This window comes from Melospiza georgiana, unplaced genomic scaffold (genome assembly GCF_028018845.1).
Source record: "Melospiza georgiana isolate bMelGeo1 unplaced genomic scaffold, bMelGeo1.pri scaffold_29, whole genome shotgun sequence".
Classification (NCBI taxonomy): domain Eukaryota; kingdom Metazoa; phylum Chordata; class Aves; order Passeriformes; family Passerellidae; genus Melospiza; species Melospiza georgiana.
This window is the reverse complement of record NW_026652215.1, coordinates 9,258,840-9,275,973: the sequence shown is the minus strand read 5'-3', so window position 1 is coordinate 9,275,973 and position 17,134 is coordinate 9,258,840. Positions and strand designations below refer to the sequence as shown.

General features: G+C 50.4%; 1 protein-coding gene across 1 annotated transcript in view; it reads right to left on the bottom strand.

The window, feature by feature from the left end:
- LOC131096425 (uncharacterized) overlaps nucleotides 1-17,134 on the bottom strand; it is a 1,435,131-nt gene that overhangs the window by 518,087 nt on the left and 899,910 nt on the right.

Below are 17,134 nucleotides of genomic sequence, written 5' to 3'. Positions count from 1 at the left end.
AAGACATCTCTTCACTAGACCAGCTGCATCAATGCCCTTCCCATTCCTCCCAGATTTCCTCCTCCTGATGCTCTCTGGTCATTCCAGTGCCTCTCAATTGACTGGCTTCATGCTTTGAGCTTCAGGGAGTCGCCATCTTTCTGAAGTTCAAATAAATACCACATTAGTCTACATCTTAATTGCCTTTATATCCATCAGAGAATTACCTTTTCTTTTATCTTTGTATATAACTGTTCTGTACAGAAATCCCTTTGGGATTGTGGACATGTCAGATGCTGCTGGGACATCCCAGAGAGCTGAGGGAAGAGCGGTGATGGTTATTAAACTGTTCACATGTTCAACTTGTGTTTGTTGGCAAGAAACCTTTCTGTGCCTCTGAGTGTCACCAGTCCCTGACCCCAAAGGACACAAACCTGATGATTTGGGGTTTCCACTGCAAGTGCTGCACTTGGACCTTGGCTCTGCACAGGAGAGCTCTTCATCCACTTTCTCTCTTTTCCTCCTCTGGCCATGGAGGGAGCTCCTGACTTCAGTGTGTGACTCGTGTGTGCAAAGTGCAAATCTGGGCAGAATTGGGGCAGGGGGGGTTTGGGGGAACCTTGGGATCTGTGCTGGACACAGGTGTTTTCCATTGCTCTGAGATGTCTGCTGTGGAAAGTGGCCTTAATATCCAGCAGAGGAATGACTTTTGAATTTGATGGAGCTGTGCCTTCCCTTAGCTTTGTTGGCTGACAAGAAATGAACATCCCTCTGTGTCTCGGGCAGCTCCTTTTCCAAGGAAAGCAGGTGGGAGTTGGAGCCAAGGAGCTGAAAGCTGCAGGTGCAGCCTGGGTTGGAGGGAGCTCAGATTTGCACAAGGCTGCTCTGAGTGCCAGGGCTTGGATGGGGGAATGGTGGGGTGGGGGTATGGACAGAGTCTGATTGATTGTCAGCCATGAAGGGTCTTGATTTTCATATCTATTCAAACTGCATGAGGAGGTACTTGGATTCCATGTCAACTGGAGATTGCTATTAACAGAGGGAAAAAAACCTAAACAAGACCTAAAATAAGTTTTTCTCCCTGTCTTTTAAAATAGAACATATTCAGTTAAATGCACTTCTAAAATCTGTCTAATAAACCAAAAAATATTTGAAAACTGAAATCAAATTATTCCCAGAGTCTTGGCTTGTTAAGGTGTTCTGAATGTTACTGAGCCCTGGGACACTGAATTCCTGCACTGAAGAGCTGAAGGCTGAACAAGCCTCTGGAGCAGGAAAATTCAGCAGCAGCCTCCAAGTTGCTGAGGATGTCAGCAGCCCCCACTGAGGCCATCCCTGCCCAGAGACCGTGGGGGAATGGGCAGACAAGGAGAGCGTCCCTGGGGCTGGGGCAGCACAACTCAGAGGCAGCAGCGGCTCCAGCTGGGAAATGGAGTGTGGAATGGGGCTGGGAAAGCCCTGCCTGGGCTGTGCCAAGCAGGATGGACAAGCCCTGACCCCCAACCCCCAAACAATTCTTGCAAGGAGACATTTAAAAGGAATTAAAATTGTTTGTGTACTCTGAGCTGGACTCCCTGGAGAAATACCAACAAGAGATGCTCAGGAGCTCAAAAACAACAAAACAGGAACTTTACTGGGAAATTTAGAAAATGAGAGAAACTTTGGCAAAAGGTTTAATAGGACACTTAATCAAAAAAAAAAAAAAAAAAAAAAAAAAAACCAAAAAAACAAAACACCTCTCAAAGCATGAATTTGGCCTATTCAACTTCACAACCTCTCAGCCTGTTCAGTTTTAGGTAACTCAAAATTTGCAAGAAGAGGGAATTAGAAAGAGAGAAAGACAAATAAGATACGGAGAAGTGCCCACACAGCTACCAACTCCTGTATTCCAGCATTGTTCAGAAGGAAATTCTAAGAGGAGGCAGGGTCAAGATGTGTGCTTGCCTTGGGGTCAGCTTTGAATACCCCTTGGTCTTCCTGGGCCCTTCCCCCAGGGGGCACTTGGGCTCATTTGGTCCCTCAGGAGCTGGGCTGGGGCTGCAGAGGTGGCTGTGGAGCATTGCCTGTGCTGCGCCAGGGACTGGCAGCCACTGCTGGGCTGGGATAGAGGCTCTGGGGGGATTGGGGTCACAGGGCAGGGCAGTGCTGGGGTTCCAGGGCAGGGCAGAGCTGGACCCGCCCCTTCCTCCCCCACACATGAAATGTTTTGAGCCAACAATCTCCTCCAGTATGTCACAACAGGGAATGTTGGAGGTGGAACCCAAATTTGGCCATGGGCACCTGGATGAGAAAGACTGCTCTTTTCCATAGCACAGAGCCCCAGTGTTTGGAAGGCAGATGAGAGCCTCACTAGGCCAAGGCCAGCCAGACTTGTCAGGAACGGCAGAATTTGTCTTGGTGTCGTCTTTGGATTAAGGGAATTTTGAGGTGGAACCCAATCTCAATGGGTACCTGGAGCAACTGGCAGTGACTGAGTCTACACTGGGGGCAACTGGGATTGACTGGGACCATGCTGGGGGAGACTGGGATCAGAGTGGACTAATACTGGGATCATACTCGCAGTGACTGGGTCAATGCTAGGGCCACTGAGAGCAACTGGGATCAGACTGGGAGTAGCTAGGACCATGCTGGGAGTAACTGGGATCAGACTGGGAGGAAATGGCACCACACTGATGGTGACTGTGGTCATTCTGGGATGATACTGGAAGTGACTAGGTGAAGGCTGTGGGCAACTGGGATCATGCTGGGGCAACTGGGATATACAGGAAGTGACTGGAATCATGCTGGAAGTTACTGGGAGTGGTTATGAGCAACCGGAATCATGCTGGAAGCTACTGGGAGCGACTGGGAGTGAATGGAAACACACTGGGGGCAACTGGGATATACTGGAAGAGACCAGAAGTGACTGGGATCACAGAGGACCCATAGAGGAAGTTAGTGGAAGAATACTGGGGGTATCTGGGAGTGACTGAAATTATACTGGGTAACTTAGGATGACTGGGACCATACTGGAGGCAAATGGCACCATACTGAGAGTGACTGGGTTCATACTGGAATCATACTGGGAGGGACTGGAACTATACTGGGAGTGCCTGGAACTATACTAGGGGTGAATGGGAACACCTGGGACCATGCTGGGATCATGCTGGGATCATACTGGGAGTGACCGTGATGATACTGGGATCATATTGAGTGTAACTGGAAGTGACTGGGAGCATCCTGGGGGTGACTGGGAGACACAGGGCCCATGCTGGGAGTGACCTGGGGGGAACTGGGGGAACTGGCCCTGCTGGGGCTCAGGGTTGTTCTCCCCCAGGGCTGCCCCGGGTCCTGCTGCCACCCCTGGCCAATAGAGCCAAGGGAAAGGGGACTGCTGAGGGACAGGGGACAGGGACAGCTGAGGGACAGGGGAAAGCCATGGGACAGGGCACAGCTCAGGGACAGGGGACAGCCGAGGAACAGGGCACAGCTGCAGAACATGGCCTGGCCGAGGGACACTGAGCTCCAGCACTTCAGGCTGGTGTCTTTGGGCTCCCAGCACAGTCCCAGGGGCAGAATCCCCTCCAGGAACTTTTTACTTTTAGCTTTGCTCTGGAATATTCCCCAGGAGCCCCTGCAGTGGCTGCAGCCCGGCCGGGTGCCCACGGCCACCAGAGCTGCTCCGGCAGTGCCCTCCTGCCCCAGGCAGGGACAGAACAGCCAAGGAAAGGCTCGTGCTGGGCTCAGAGCAGGGACAGGGCACTCCCCTGGTGCTGCCACGGGCACAGCAGAGCCGGCCTGGGCAAAGGATTGGGATTGATGTCCCATGGAATCCCAGCAGGGATTACTTCTCATTGCACTGCTGGCATTGCATTGGTCATCCATTCAAATCATTTCCCCATGGAATTCCCATGGCAGTGGGTTAGAGTGGGATCCATTCATGGAATTCTAACCTGACTGGAATGAGAGTGAGATCTGGCCATAGAAATTCCATGGTAATTCCTGCATTCCCAAGTACCCCATTCCTGAATCCCCCATTCCCATAGGAATTGCCCTTCCCCTCCCACACTCACCTGTGTGCTCCAGAGCCACCCAACCCCATCTGATGTATTTCCACCCGGGTGTGTCCCAGGTAATGCTTCGTCTGCTCCACCATGATCCCTTTGGATTCCCAGCACCTCTGGCTGATTCAGATGGCACCATCAGACACTGCAAAGCTCCTGGATCGCAGCTGGAAGGAGATGAAATCCCAGCCCTTGTAGCCATACTGGTGAGATCCATGGACGCTCCACTGGACAGGAGGTCACAGCTGGAAACCACTTGCAGCATGTGGAGACCTGGGAACAAGGATAGCACGTATCCATGGAGTTGTGTCCCAGCCTCAGGGAGCCCCTTGGATTCTCATCCCAGCCCCACAGATCCCCCCCCATCCCCAGAGATCCCATCCCAGCCCCTCAGAGCCCTCCATTCTCACAGCTCCCAGCCCAGCCCTGGCTCCCCCCACTCCCCCCACTCTGGTTGTACCGGCCCCGTCTCCAGGGCATTGTCGGCCATGGGCCAGGTCCTGTCCTTGAGCCAGGGCTGGATATCCCAATATCCCAGCTCTGGCCATCCCAATATCCTGACTCAGGCTATCCCAATATCCCAGCCCTGGCTATCCCAATGTTCCAGTTCTGGCTATCCCAATATCCCAGCTCTGTTTATCACAACATCCTGGGTCTGGCTATCTCAATATCCCGGCTCTGGCTGTCCCAATGTGCCATCTCTGGCCATCAGCCAGAGCCATCAGCCCTGGCTATCCCAATGTTCCAGCCCTGGCTATCCCAATATCCCAGCTCAGCTATCCCAATATCCCAGCTCAGCTATCCCAATATCCCAGTTCTGACTATCCCAACATCCCGGCTCTGACTATCCCAATACCCCAGCCCTGGCTATCCCAATATCCCAACTCTGGCTATCCCAATATCCCGGCTCAGGCTGTACCAATATGGCAGCCCTGGCTATCCCAATATCTCAGCTGTGGTCATCCCAGCTCTGGCTATCCTGATATCCCAGTTCTGGCTATCGCGATATTCCAGCTCTGCCTATCCCAACGTCCTGGGTCTGGCTATCTCAATATCCCAGTTCTGGCTATCCCAATCTTCCAGCACTGGCTATCCCAATATTCCAGCCCTGGCTATCCTTATATCCCAGCCTGGTTTATCAATATCCCAGCTCTGGCTATCCCAATATCCCAGCTCTGTCTGTGCCAATATCCCAGCCCTGGCCATCCCAATATCCCAGCTCTGGGTATTCCAATAGCTCAGCTCAGCTCCTCCCACCATCCCTGCTTTCTGTGGCTCCATCCAGCCCTGCTCACTCCCCCAGCGCTCCTAGGCGGTCTCTGAAAGTTCTGAAATTTTCCATTTCAGAACTTTCAAGGAATGAAAAGCTCATTTTGCAGAGAGAATGTTGCTTCTTGATAGTAGCCAGGGCGAAATGTCTAATTCAGAACTATTAGCAATTCTGTTGAATTAGCCCATTTAAATTTAGTTGCAGTGACTTAGAATCCCATTGTTACCAAAGTTTCTGATTTGTCCTTAGCAGCGCTGGTTGTAGAAATAGAGCTGAATAGCATAAAGTGCTGAATAGAAATAAGGTTATAAATTATAGGTAACTTTCTGTCCCTCACACTGCTGCCTGTCCACAGATCACAGAACCAACAGCAGTCTCTCCCCTGGCTCCCTCTGCTCATGGAGAGGAGGCCGAAGAGGAGGCAAATGAGGTGGATGAGCGCCAGCCTCCAGCTGTGCTCACACCACAGCCTGAACATTCTGAGCCAGTAAGTGCCAGCTGTGTGTGCTGCTGTCTTTAGTGCAGGGCAGAGCTGCAAGTTTCTGACCAGCCAGCACTTGCTGTTGCTGGCTGAGGATGCTGAGTGCTGGAGTCCTGCCAGGACACAGTGTTTGCCCCCAGCCTGTGACAGCTGGACAATGGGCTTTGGTCTGTCATGTTTAGGCACCAGCTTCCTGGCATTTTGATAGGGGCCAGCCTGAAGCAGGAAGGCTCCCTGTTCCCAGAGCAGGGAGTGTGTCAAAGACACTGTGCTCAGCCTTGTTGGATACACAGGGGACACTGTGGCATGGAGAGACCTGTCCCCCTGCACAGACTGGCCAAGTAGCTGCAGGCACAAAAAAAAAGTTGATCTGACCACACAAGTTCTTTCTGGTGCTTTGTCTCCACAAACTTCTTGGGTGTGTTTACTTGGGAGTATTTCAGAGACACACTGGGGATGTGGAGTTGCTGCTTGAAGTCAGGGATTTTGGTGCCTTTGTTGCCAGGTTGCTCTTTTGCCTCTTCAGGCAGAGCAGCCAGTAGCAGAGCAGATAGGTGTTTTGAGTCTGCCTGTTTCTTGGTCTTTGATAAACTGCAAGGAGATGACTGTGTTGTCCATGAAGCTGTGGGGGACCATTCTTGTCAGGCGTGGCAAAAGAAACAAAGGGAGTAGTTCTGAACCCTTCTTCTGAGGCAAAAACCAGACACTGCATGTATCTGTCGATACCTTCTATTGTGTAGTTTGCTTTGAAAATTGCATTTGAAAACTGCATTGGAGCCTAGAGTGGGAGCAAAGCTGCAAGTCCTTGACTGCTGTCCTGTAAAGCTAAAACCAGGGTGTACACCTTGCAATGATGCCTGCTGTATCTGAAGTGCAATGGGCACCTTTGTGGCTGGGGAGCTGCGTGGGCCCAAAGGACGCAGGGCTGGCGGCCGTGAGCAGCTGAAGATGAGGCAGCGTGGGGCCAGGGGGCCAAGAAGGCCAAGGGCATGGTGGCTGTGCCAGCAGCAGTGGGGCAGCAGGAGCAGGGCAGGGAGCGTGGCCCTGTGCTGGGCAGCGCTGCGGCCACAGCTGGAGTGCTGTGTGCAGCTGTGGGCCCTGGGAAGCAGAAAGTCATGCAGGGGCTGCAGCGTGGGCACAGAGGGACAGGGGAGCTGGGCAAGGGGCGCAGCACAAGGCCAGGGAGGAGGGGCTGAGGGAGCTTTAGCTTGGACAATGGGGGCCCATGAGGGACCTTCAGGCAGACTTCCATAGATCCCTGCCTTAGATCCATAGAGCCAATGCTCAGCACAAGGGCTGTTTCCCTGCCAAACATCCCTTCACTTCATCCAAGTGCTTTAGACACTGGAGTAGGTAACACTTTCATATTTTGTTGATTTGTTTGTTTGCTAGAAGGAGAAGCCTTGTGCAATTTCTCCTTCTCCAGGGAGCAAGGGAGCTTTTTTCTCAATCTTTCCTGCCCTTTTATAGCACTGGCAGAAATTCTGCTAGAATTTTAGTGTTCAAGGAGGCAGTTCTGGATAATGCAGTATTTTTGCACAAGAACACATAGTTTGGGGCAGGGATGTTGGTGCAGAACGAGCTGTTCTGGTGCCAGACCAGCCAGTAGGGCTTGCCCATCATTTTCAAGTTAACGGCTCCCGTGTCTTTTTGGTTGCCCAGGCAATCAGTGTGTGTTGTGTTTGGGAACTGAGTAGGAAATCAATGCCCTTGCATTCCAGCTGGTGCTCAGAGATTTGAGGAGCTGGAGGGGCTGGGCTGCATTTCTGATTCCAGCCACTTCAGCCCCATCAGTGTGGGCGAGTCCAAGCGAAGAACTTGCCCGAGCACAGATGCACAAAGAGAGCCGTTCCCAGTGCAATGCTCTGGGTCTGATTGCATTCCATAAGGACCCACACGCTCCAGATTCCCCAAGAGTGTGGGTTACTGAAGAAACAGGAGAGCAAATTCAGGATGGCTGCTGATTGGGGCACTGCTACCGAGTGCTGATGTGTGTAGCGACAGAAAGGACAGGATTGATTCATGGTGACTCCCACGTGGGGAATAATGTGCTTTTGCTCCATGATTTAGAAGGTTAAAGAAATGCTTTCTTAAGATATGTTATATTAAACTAGTACTATATTAAAACTATACTAAAGAGATACTTCACTAAAAAGCTACTGAAGAAAAACTCGTGACTGTCTCCAGGCAGTCTTTTATCTAATTAGCTAATCAATCTAAACAACTATCACTAAAATCCAACTAACAAATCACTTTCAGAAAACAATCACTATAACACATTCTTCATATACTAAAAAACAAGAACAGCCAGTAGAGATTAGAATTGTTTTCTCTTCTTCTCTAAGTTTCTCACTACCTTCCCTTAAAAAAAACCTAGGAGAGAGAATTATATCTCTCTCCATTCAAAGAATGTAAATACCACAGTACAGTAAAGAGAGATTATAAAAGTGAGATCTGTCTGTCCATCTATCTATCTTTTTAAATCTTCCTGACTCTGCTCCAAAGCAGTGGAAGATGCAAAGCTCACCTAAAGGCATCCCTTCAGGAGAGACAAACAGGACACGCCAGAAGCAGAGGGAGGCTCTCACCAGACCCTTGAGAAATGCCACCCCTTCCCTGTCAGCTGCCTGAGAGGCTGCTGGAGCTTCAGTCCCAGTGGCCCCTGATTGTGGGGCCAGGGTCACTTTGGAATCTGTGCCTCCCCTCGGGCAGAGAACGACCCAGGAGAGCAGCAGCACAGTGCTTTGGGAACGTGTGAGCCCAGCAGCCTTTGAGTCTTGGCCCACAAAGGGCGTATGGGAAGTTGAAACCCATCTTCTCTTGCTTTCTGTGCAGGTGCTTCTAGGGAAAGAGCAGGAGCACACTGCTTCATCTGAGCTGCCATGCCAGACTCAGGGAGAGCTGTTCCCTGCCCGAGAGCAGGAAGAGCAGCTCAGGCAGCAGGTGGAAGAGCCACAGGAGAATGGCCAGGTGAGCCTGACTGGCCAGGGCACAGAGGGAAGGGCAGGAAGAGGGGCATAAACCAGAGCTCTTGGGACTGAGGAGGCCAGGAGTCCCACAGGCACTGGAAGGACAGAGCCTTGGAATCTGCAGAGATCAGCACCAGCACAGGAGGGTTACAGTGGAAACAGAGCTGGGTAGGGAAGCAGAAACAAGGGGCTGAATAAATGTGATTTTGAGGCTAAAAGAGGGAAAAGCTGAGCTTGATGGCAGCTCTCAGTCACTTGCTCTGCTTTTGTGTGAACAGAACATCAAGGCAGAGCCACAAGCAGAGCTGCCTGGAGCTCAGAGTGCCATCATGGCAGTGAAGAGGAGGAATGAAGACATCCAAGAGGAGAAGAATCTCCCTATGCACAGGAGTAATCAACAAAAACAGGTGAATGAAGGAATGGCAGCCACTCCACTCATGAGAGAGAGTCCTTTCCGTTGTTGTTTACAGAAAATTGACAAACAGATGCAGGCACAGCTGCAGGAAACTGAGGCTAGGACCAAGGCAAGGAAGAAGAGGCTAGACGAAAAAATTAAAATCATCCAAGAGAAAATTAATCGCCTCCTTCAGGAGCAAAAGGCTCTAGAAAAGCAAGTGAGGGAAATAGCAATAGGCACTGCAGTCACCCAAGGGGTGGTTTCTGCCCTCCTTGCCTTCCCAGTGCAGAGCAGCAGGGGTGGGTGATGCCTCTGAGTGCCATCCTGATGAGGCCTCTGTCAGAGCTGCTCTCAAGGACACTTCCTGCTCTGCTGGATCTCAGCTGATGCTCTAGACAGTGGCATTACTCCTCTGGCCATTTAGCCAGCAGTCATGCGAATGAACTCCTGCTGGCTTCTTCCAGGTCACCCTTTTCCTTGAGGTGTTTTTGCAGGTGAACATGGTAACTCACATAGATTTGGAATACGAGCTACAAGCTGTCTGTATCCCTTGTGAATGTTCCTGTCCTTTTCTTTCCTTTCTTCCCAGTCGATGACTCCTGGCTGACAGGCACAAGCTGTAGTCTCTGACTGCTTTGTTCTGTTTGACTTGAGGTGGAAGTGTCACCATCCTACCTGGCAGCCTGCAGAGAGTTCCAGCAAATGACGGGCAACCAAGAGCCCCGAGGCTGGCATGAGGCCCAGGCACTGAACCATCCAGAGATGCTCCAGGATAAGCTCGACCCGAGGAAGGTGCAGGAAAAGAGAATTTCATGGCAGGAGGTAGAACATTAGAATGAGGAGCTGCAAATGTATCTGCAGACCTAGGAGGGGGAAAGGAGTCTTTGGGAGGAACTGGAGCGGTCATTGCTGCAGTCATCCTTTAGAACAAGAAACTGGCTATGAACTCGAGTAAAAGCAGCCTTTGGTTTTGACCATTTGGTTTCACAAGTGGACATCCAAAGCAATCCAGTTGAGGAGCTCTGCATGTGACTGACAGCAGCTTCCTAAGGGCTTGCATTTCAAATGGCAATCACTCTTGCATTTCAGGGCAATCTCTGCCACACCTTCCTGACATCAACTCATTTCTTGTCTCAGATCTACACCGACTCTGACACTGAAGCTGCTGCAGAAGCAGCAGTGCCGTCCCAAGGAGCCTTTGCTCCCCAGCTGAAGAAGTGGAGCCTGAGCCCTTGGTTCACCTCCCGTGCTGACCCAGCTGCTGCTCAGCAACAGGAGATGGCGGGTGACTCCCTGGAGCAGCAGAGTACGTCTGGTATCTTTCTTATCTGAGGGACAGTGTGTTGTGTGCACGTGTCAGCATAGCTGTACCAAAGGGTTCTGCTCAGTTTAGTGTCACAGAAGTGCTGGCAGTGCTCCGAGGCAGCAAGAGAGAGCTCTGGGTGTTCCTGCTGCCTCTGAGGGCAGCTTAGACTGGCTGGAGTTTGCCTGAGCTTCCCTCTCTGCCGAAGGCAGAAGCAGGGATTATTCCTGGATCAGCAGAAGGCTGTGACTGCTTGAGTCCTAGCCACTGGCAGAAGTCCTGCTGCGATCAGTCTCTAGGAGAACACATCAAGCCCTTTGTGATTCTGCAGCACAACGCAATGAATCTGCTTCTTGCCCTTAATAGCTGCCAGTGCTGTGCTCTCAGATAAGATCTGGTAGGGTTGAGACCAGAGCCCAGTGGATTCTGTGTCTACCATCACCTGTTGGGACAAAAAGGGCACTGATCTGTGCCTCAGTGTGGCTGATCTCAAAGCCCATCCTGTTGTGTCCTGAATGGGGGCAACACCTTGTCCGGGGCTCAGGCTCACTCTGGCTTCTTCCCATCAGTGCCTGTCAGTGCTCATGCTGGGGCTTTGCCAGCCTTGTTGTGGTCTCTGCCCTGCCCCTGAGGGCTGTGGGAATGCAGAGGCTGGAGTCTTCCTTAGCTGGGAGGGTCCCGTTGCTGCCCAGCTGCTGCAGCGCGGAGCTGCCTGAGGCCGCAGCCCCTGCTCTGGGCCGGCTTCTGCCTCGCACGGCCTGGGCTCACAAGAGGGTCAGCATCTCCTCTGGGCAGCTCTCTGTGTCACAGGGACGCCTGAGGAGCACTGCTGTCCTCTGTGCCCGTGCCCGCCGTGCCGGGTTGGGAAGATGGGGACGCATGCGGTGCCGAGAGGGCGAGTGCAATGGGAGCGACTGATCCGCGCTGTCAGGGAGAAGAGAAGCAGCGCGGTTCTTCACGCGGGCCACGGGCAAGGGCGTCTGTGAGCTCAGCCTGCTCATAAAGGGTGAGGGTCCTGATGCTGAAAGCCCCGTGGGGATTGGTTCTAGCATGAGCTGCTCTGGTTTACAAACACAGAGGCATTCTTCTGGCAAACTGCTGCAAGGTGGAAAAGATGGGAACACTTGGCAATATTCTGAACTTGGCATCTGTTCAGAGGAATTGATTCTAGATGTCCAGGTGCATTTAATCTTAGCAAGTAAGAAACCTTTTCTAAATCTCACAGTGTTTATTCCCAAGAAAACAAAGGCACTGTTAGTTCCAGCTCTCCTTAATGTTTCTAGATGACAAACTTACTTGCCTTGGTAGGTATTCTCTTCTGGTCTCAGTCTCCTCTGAATGTATCTCCCTGTGCTTCCCTGTGTGCCTGCTGTCAAGAGGTCTCTCACTTCAAAGGATGCTGGAAATCAGTCTCTGTGCCAGCCACTTGTGCTGGGGGCCTGCTGTTCTTTTCTTGGTGTTCCAGTTCCTGTTCCTGTTGTTGTTAGCCAGCTGTCCACAAAGGGAGGCTCAGAGCTCCAGACAGTGGGGCTGCCTTTTGTATCTCCTAGAAGGTGGGATCTCGGCTTTAAAGTGAACATCTTGCATTTTGTTTCCCTCAGGGAGAATGGTGAAGATGGAAAATCCTATTCTAAAGTACATTGAACTGGAAAATATTGGCAGTGGGTGAGTCCAAGCAATGTTAATTGTACAAAACTATGCATCAGGTGTTTTTCTGGTGGAATAGGTATCAAGTGTGAAGTCAGACAAGCTGCAAATGTGTTCAGGTACTGGGCTCAGATTGTCAGTGCTGATCAGAATTTCTAAGTGTGCTCAGAAGGCATTGTCAGATATCTCCATGCTTCCAGTGTCCTGCAGGTCTTAGGCATTTCCAGCACTGATCTCACACTGTATGGGCTGGCTTTCGCTGCAAGATCTAAATGGCTTCTCCTTTCTCTGCTTCTGTTTTGTTTCTAGGACTTTTGGAGATGTTTGTAAAGCACTCGACACTACCACAGGAGGAGAGGTAAATGTCAACAGCCCCTGCAGACTCTGCTGCCCTTGAGGGCTTTCCCCTCTGGTGCAAGTTGTGGCTGGAGCTTTGGGCAGAGCTGTGCTGAAAAGGCACAAGAAGCACAGACTGGTGCCAGCCCACAGAACACATTTGGGACTTTGTCCTCCTCAGCTGCCGGAAGGAAGGCACGGAGGGCAGCAGTTCCTTTCAGAGAAGGACACGCTCACTCGCTCTCCATTGCTAAAACAAAGGTGGTGCCTGCGAGCACCTCACTGCTCTTTGGGGCTACAGCTTCAGAGTCCTGAATTCTCATTTCTGGCTGCCAGCAAATCCATCTGAAAGTTACTGGTAGTTCCTTAGCCACCTGCAGTTCTGCACTTGGGAACTGCACATAGGGAGAGATCTGCAAGGCATCCCTGAAAGCCCAAAGCCCTGCCCATAGCCCAGGATGTATCCACAGAGTATTAAGGCATGGATTACTTCTTCTGAATCCCAAACCAAGCAGCAGAGAGTGTGGTCAGAGGTCTGTGGGTGATAACTGAGACACCGCTGTTACCAAGTGGTCAAGGCAAAATGTCAGTGGCCCCACGTGTCCTGTAACTGGCTCCCAAGGGAGCAGAGAAATGGGCTGTTGGAATGTCAGTTCCTGATTACTGCAGTGCCTAATCACAAGGCAGTTTGGCACAGCTCAGCTGTGCCATTGCAAAATCACTCGCTCCACGTGCCTTGTGGTTTCGTGCCGCCAACCTCTCAAGTTACTGATTTTCAATGTCATTTTAGGTGGCCATCAAGAAAATACAGCTTCAAGGACTGAAGATGAAGGAACTAAAAGTCAATGAACTCATGGTCATGAAGGTGAACAGAAATCCCAACCTGGTCAACTGTTTAGACAGGTGAGTTGTGCTTTTGTCCTATGAACATTTGTTCACATATTGCAAACATGCAAGGTAAAATCCCACTTTGGTCACTGGCAGAAAATAGAGCTGTAATTATTGGCTAATTATTATTGCTCTTTTCATCTCCAGTGGATGGGAAGAGATTGCATTTTGTTTGCATGAGTCTTTGCTGGCACATGGCATTTGAAAATTGTTCAAAAACCCGGATGAGTCGTGTCTTACTAAATCAATGATCTCTATATTCACAGCCACCACTTTGGTTTGGAGCTTGATTTTTTTCAAGTGTCTTCTTACATCCAGGTAAACTAACAAGGATTTCCCTTGGATTGTTGCCACTGTTTTCCATTGCTATGCATGCCAGGAAGACTAGGTGCTTTTTCCCAGAAACACCATGCATGACAGGCTTTTTATCTGGGCTGTTACTAAACTGCACATTTTGCTTGCTGCCCATCTGAGACATCTCCTTTTTCACAGCTGCACCTTTCTCCTTGAGACTGCACAGACGGCAAACAATGCACAGCCAAGAGGGGATGTATATTCCTTTATTTTGTCTTTGTCTCAAAGGGATCTGAAAAGAAGAGTCAACCCGTCTTTTCCAAACAGCAACCTAGCCATGTACATTCATCTCCATGCCCTTGTTTCCTTCTTTCAGCTACCTTGTGGATGAGGAACTGTCCCTGGTTATGGAGTACATGGATGGAGGCACTCTGAGCAATGTCATCAGCCAGACCTACCTGTCGGAAGATGAGATGGCAGCCATCAGTCGGGAGGTCAGCAATCCCATCTGTGTTTCCAGGGGCTTGGGCAGCATTGTCTGGGAAACAGGGGCTCAGAGCTGGAGTGATTTCCTGTGCCAAGCTTTGTTTCTGTGTTGCTGCTATTCTATGGGCAAGTAAAAGCATCTCAAGTGAAAGGCCTGCCAGTGCCCCTGCACTCCCTGTACTCACTGCCAGTACTCTTCTCTCCTGCTGTTGTATTCTCGCTCTGTCTCTTGTATTTGTATTTGTATTTGTATTTGCTCTTCTCCACCTTGCCTCTCTAAATGTTTGCCTGGAGTCTGTCTTCACTGCATTCCTTGCCTGTGAAAGGAAAGGTGCTGGTGGCAGGATTTGAAATGATCAGCAAAGAAAAAAGACTCATTTCTCACAGTCCTCAGCTGAAAAGGATAGTAGTGCAGCCAAAATGCTCTTTGCTTCTGGAAAGTGACTGGTGTGATACATCCAAGCCTGTGCTGAGGCCAGCAAGAAAATCTATTCCATGCAGCCTCCCACCCAAAAGTGATCCGCTTCGCACCAAAGGGAGGGACTTTTCCTTTCCAAACCCCTCCTTTGTCCTCTGCATGGAAAAAGCACGTCCACTGCAGCAGGAGTCACCCTGGCTGGTTTGCAGGGGACAGCCTACAACAGCAGGTGCTGTTGCTCTTTCAAAAGCTGACATGCCTTTCCTCAGAAAGGTCCTGCTCTGCAAGTGTTGGAGCAGCAAGCTCTTCCTCTCAGTGGCCATGACTGTTCTGCCCTTACTCCCCATTCCCCTGGAGAGGGAATCTTTTAGATTCTTTGCTTCCTTTCTTTTGTGATGAAATCGCATCACTCATTTTTGCCCTCCTCTTTCTGTTTTCTCTCTCAGTGCCTGCAAGGACTGAATTTTCTTCATTCAAACCATGTCATCCACCAAGATGTGAAGAGCAGAAACATCCTTCTCAGAACTGACGGTTCTGTCAAGCTGGGTCAGTATATTCTTGGTCAGGTGCAGCGTTCCAGGGATGTGGGTGTGGGGCTGCTTGGAGTGACTGCCAGCTCCCCAAAAATGGTGCTGGTGGCAGTGCAGGGACCCCTGCTGCGAGCTGAGGGCACAGTTGCAACGTGCACAGAGGTAGAAGGAGCCACAAGCAGTCAAGAGTGGCCTTGCTCTGTGTGTGTCCCTTCCAGACAGAGGAATCTACAATCTAAAGCTTCAGGGGAATAAAGTCCACTGCTGTGAGCAGCATTAAGTAACCTGGGTTTTTTTGGAGGTGGCCAATTCCATACTCCCTTGGCTAAAGCCCCAAGGAAATCGAGTGTGGACAGTTCTCCAGGAGATTCAACAGCACATTCTTAGCCTGAGAGTGGGGAATTCTTTTGCTTGGTTTCCTAATTGGAGCTGGCTTTCATGGTTTGCTGTTTTCTCCACAGCTGACTTTGGCCTCTTTGCTCAGCTCAGCCCTGAGCAGGGCAGACGGAGCTCCGTGGCCGGCGCTGCTGGGTGGCTGGCGCCTGAAGTGGTGACAGGTCAACCATGTGGCCCCAAAGTGGACATATGGTCTTTGGGAATTGTGGGCATCGAAATGGTGGAACGAGAAGTTCCTTCCTGGAATGCAACTCCTATCTTGGTAAGGTGCAAATACTCACTGATCCCACTGTCTTTCTCACCTGTCCCATGCTCGGTGTGTGCCATTGGACAAAATCCCATTTCCATCTGCTGGCACCACTTCCACCAAGGTCTCCTTCTAAAAATGCCCCTGCCACACATCAGCATCTGCTGTAGCTTTGGTTGTATCAGAAAGGGAAGTGGCAGTTCAGAAACCTAACCAGTTCAGAAACCTGCCATTTTGGCCTCCAGCCATGCCTGGCATTTCTCACTTGTTTTTTGAACAATGTTGGAACTCTGCTTCTGAAGGACAAGAATTTTTCAGTGGAGAGGGTAGACATGTGATAAACATCCTGAGCAATGGAGGTTAGACCTTCCCAGTTTCAATTTTATAGAAAACATAAGAGAAAAAGGAAAAAGAAAAGTAAACAAAAAAGGGAAAGAGAAAAAACCTACTACCAAAGCAATGCCCAAGCAGTTCTGCTTGCTTTTTCATTTTTTAAACACAGCTCTTCTCTTCCATTCTGTAGCATCTTTTCCAAATCCTGTGGATCTTCGAAACTTTCAGGCTTTCAACTCATCTGTACATTGTTCAGTCACAGATGTGGGTGGCCTGGATAAGTTTAGGATGTGTTTTTCTCCAACTGTAGTTAGAATTGTTTGCCAAACCCTTGGCTGTTTCTGGGTACTTTAACAAGTTGATGAGCTTGCAGGCAGGTGCCTGGGCTGGGATCCAGCATGGGCAGTTGACAACAGTGCTGTGTTTCTTTACCACAGGAGCAGGGTCATCCCTGGCCTGCACTGTTATAATGACAGGGAGGGCTCCAGCTCCCCACCATGGCCAGTGGCTGAGCTCAGCTGAGAGTCAGGATAAAACCCTCTTTGTCACCTCTGGTGATGTGGGAAAAGGACAGAAAGCCACATAAATTATTTGTACACAAGGGGAGTGCATTGCCATTTCCGGCTTTGAAATTCTCCTTTGGGTTAAAGAAGATAATAGCAAAGTCTCTTTGGTCACCATCTATTTCAGTGCCAAGAGCACAGAGTTATCATGACAGTGGTGGGCATTTTTATGGAGACTCCAAGGCCTCTTGCCATTGTTCTTTTTGTCTATTTGAGATGGAGTCTGCAAGTTGAGGTTTGAATAGTTCCAAGTTGGTGTCTTATGTTTCTAAATACCATCTTGCAAAAGCAGAATGAGCTCTCTCCCTCTGACTTGTCAGCTTGTTAGAGCTTGGTTCCACATGTACCACACTGGATAATGATCAGCTGATGTCTTGCCAATCTACACTGTAATTCCTTGGCCTGAAGAGTATCAGAAAGACCTGCTGAGCTCCATGGACACTGTCAGCTGCATGGAAGTGAGCATCCTTGGCCTTGCTGAAGAAACTGGAGCTCAGCTTAGGTTAGATGCTCTTGAGCAGGAGAAAGGCTGGAATCCTCAGGGGTTTCCAGAG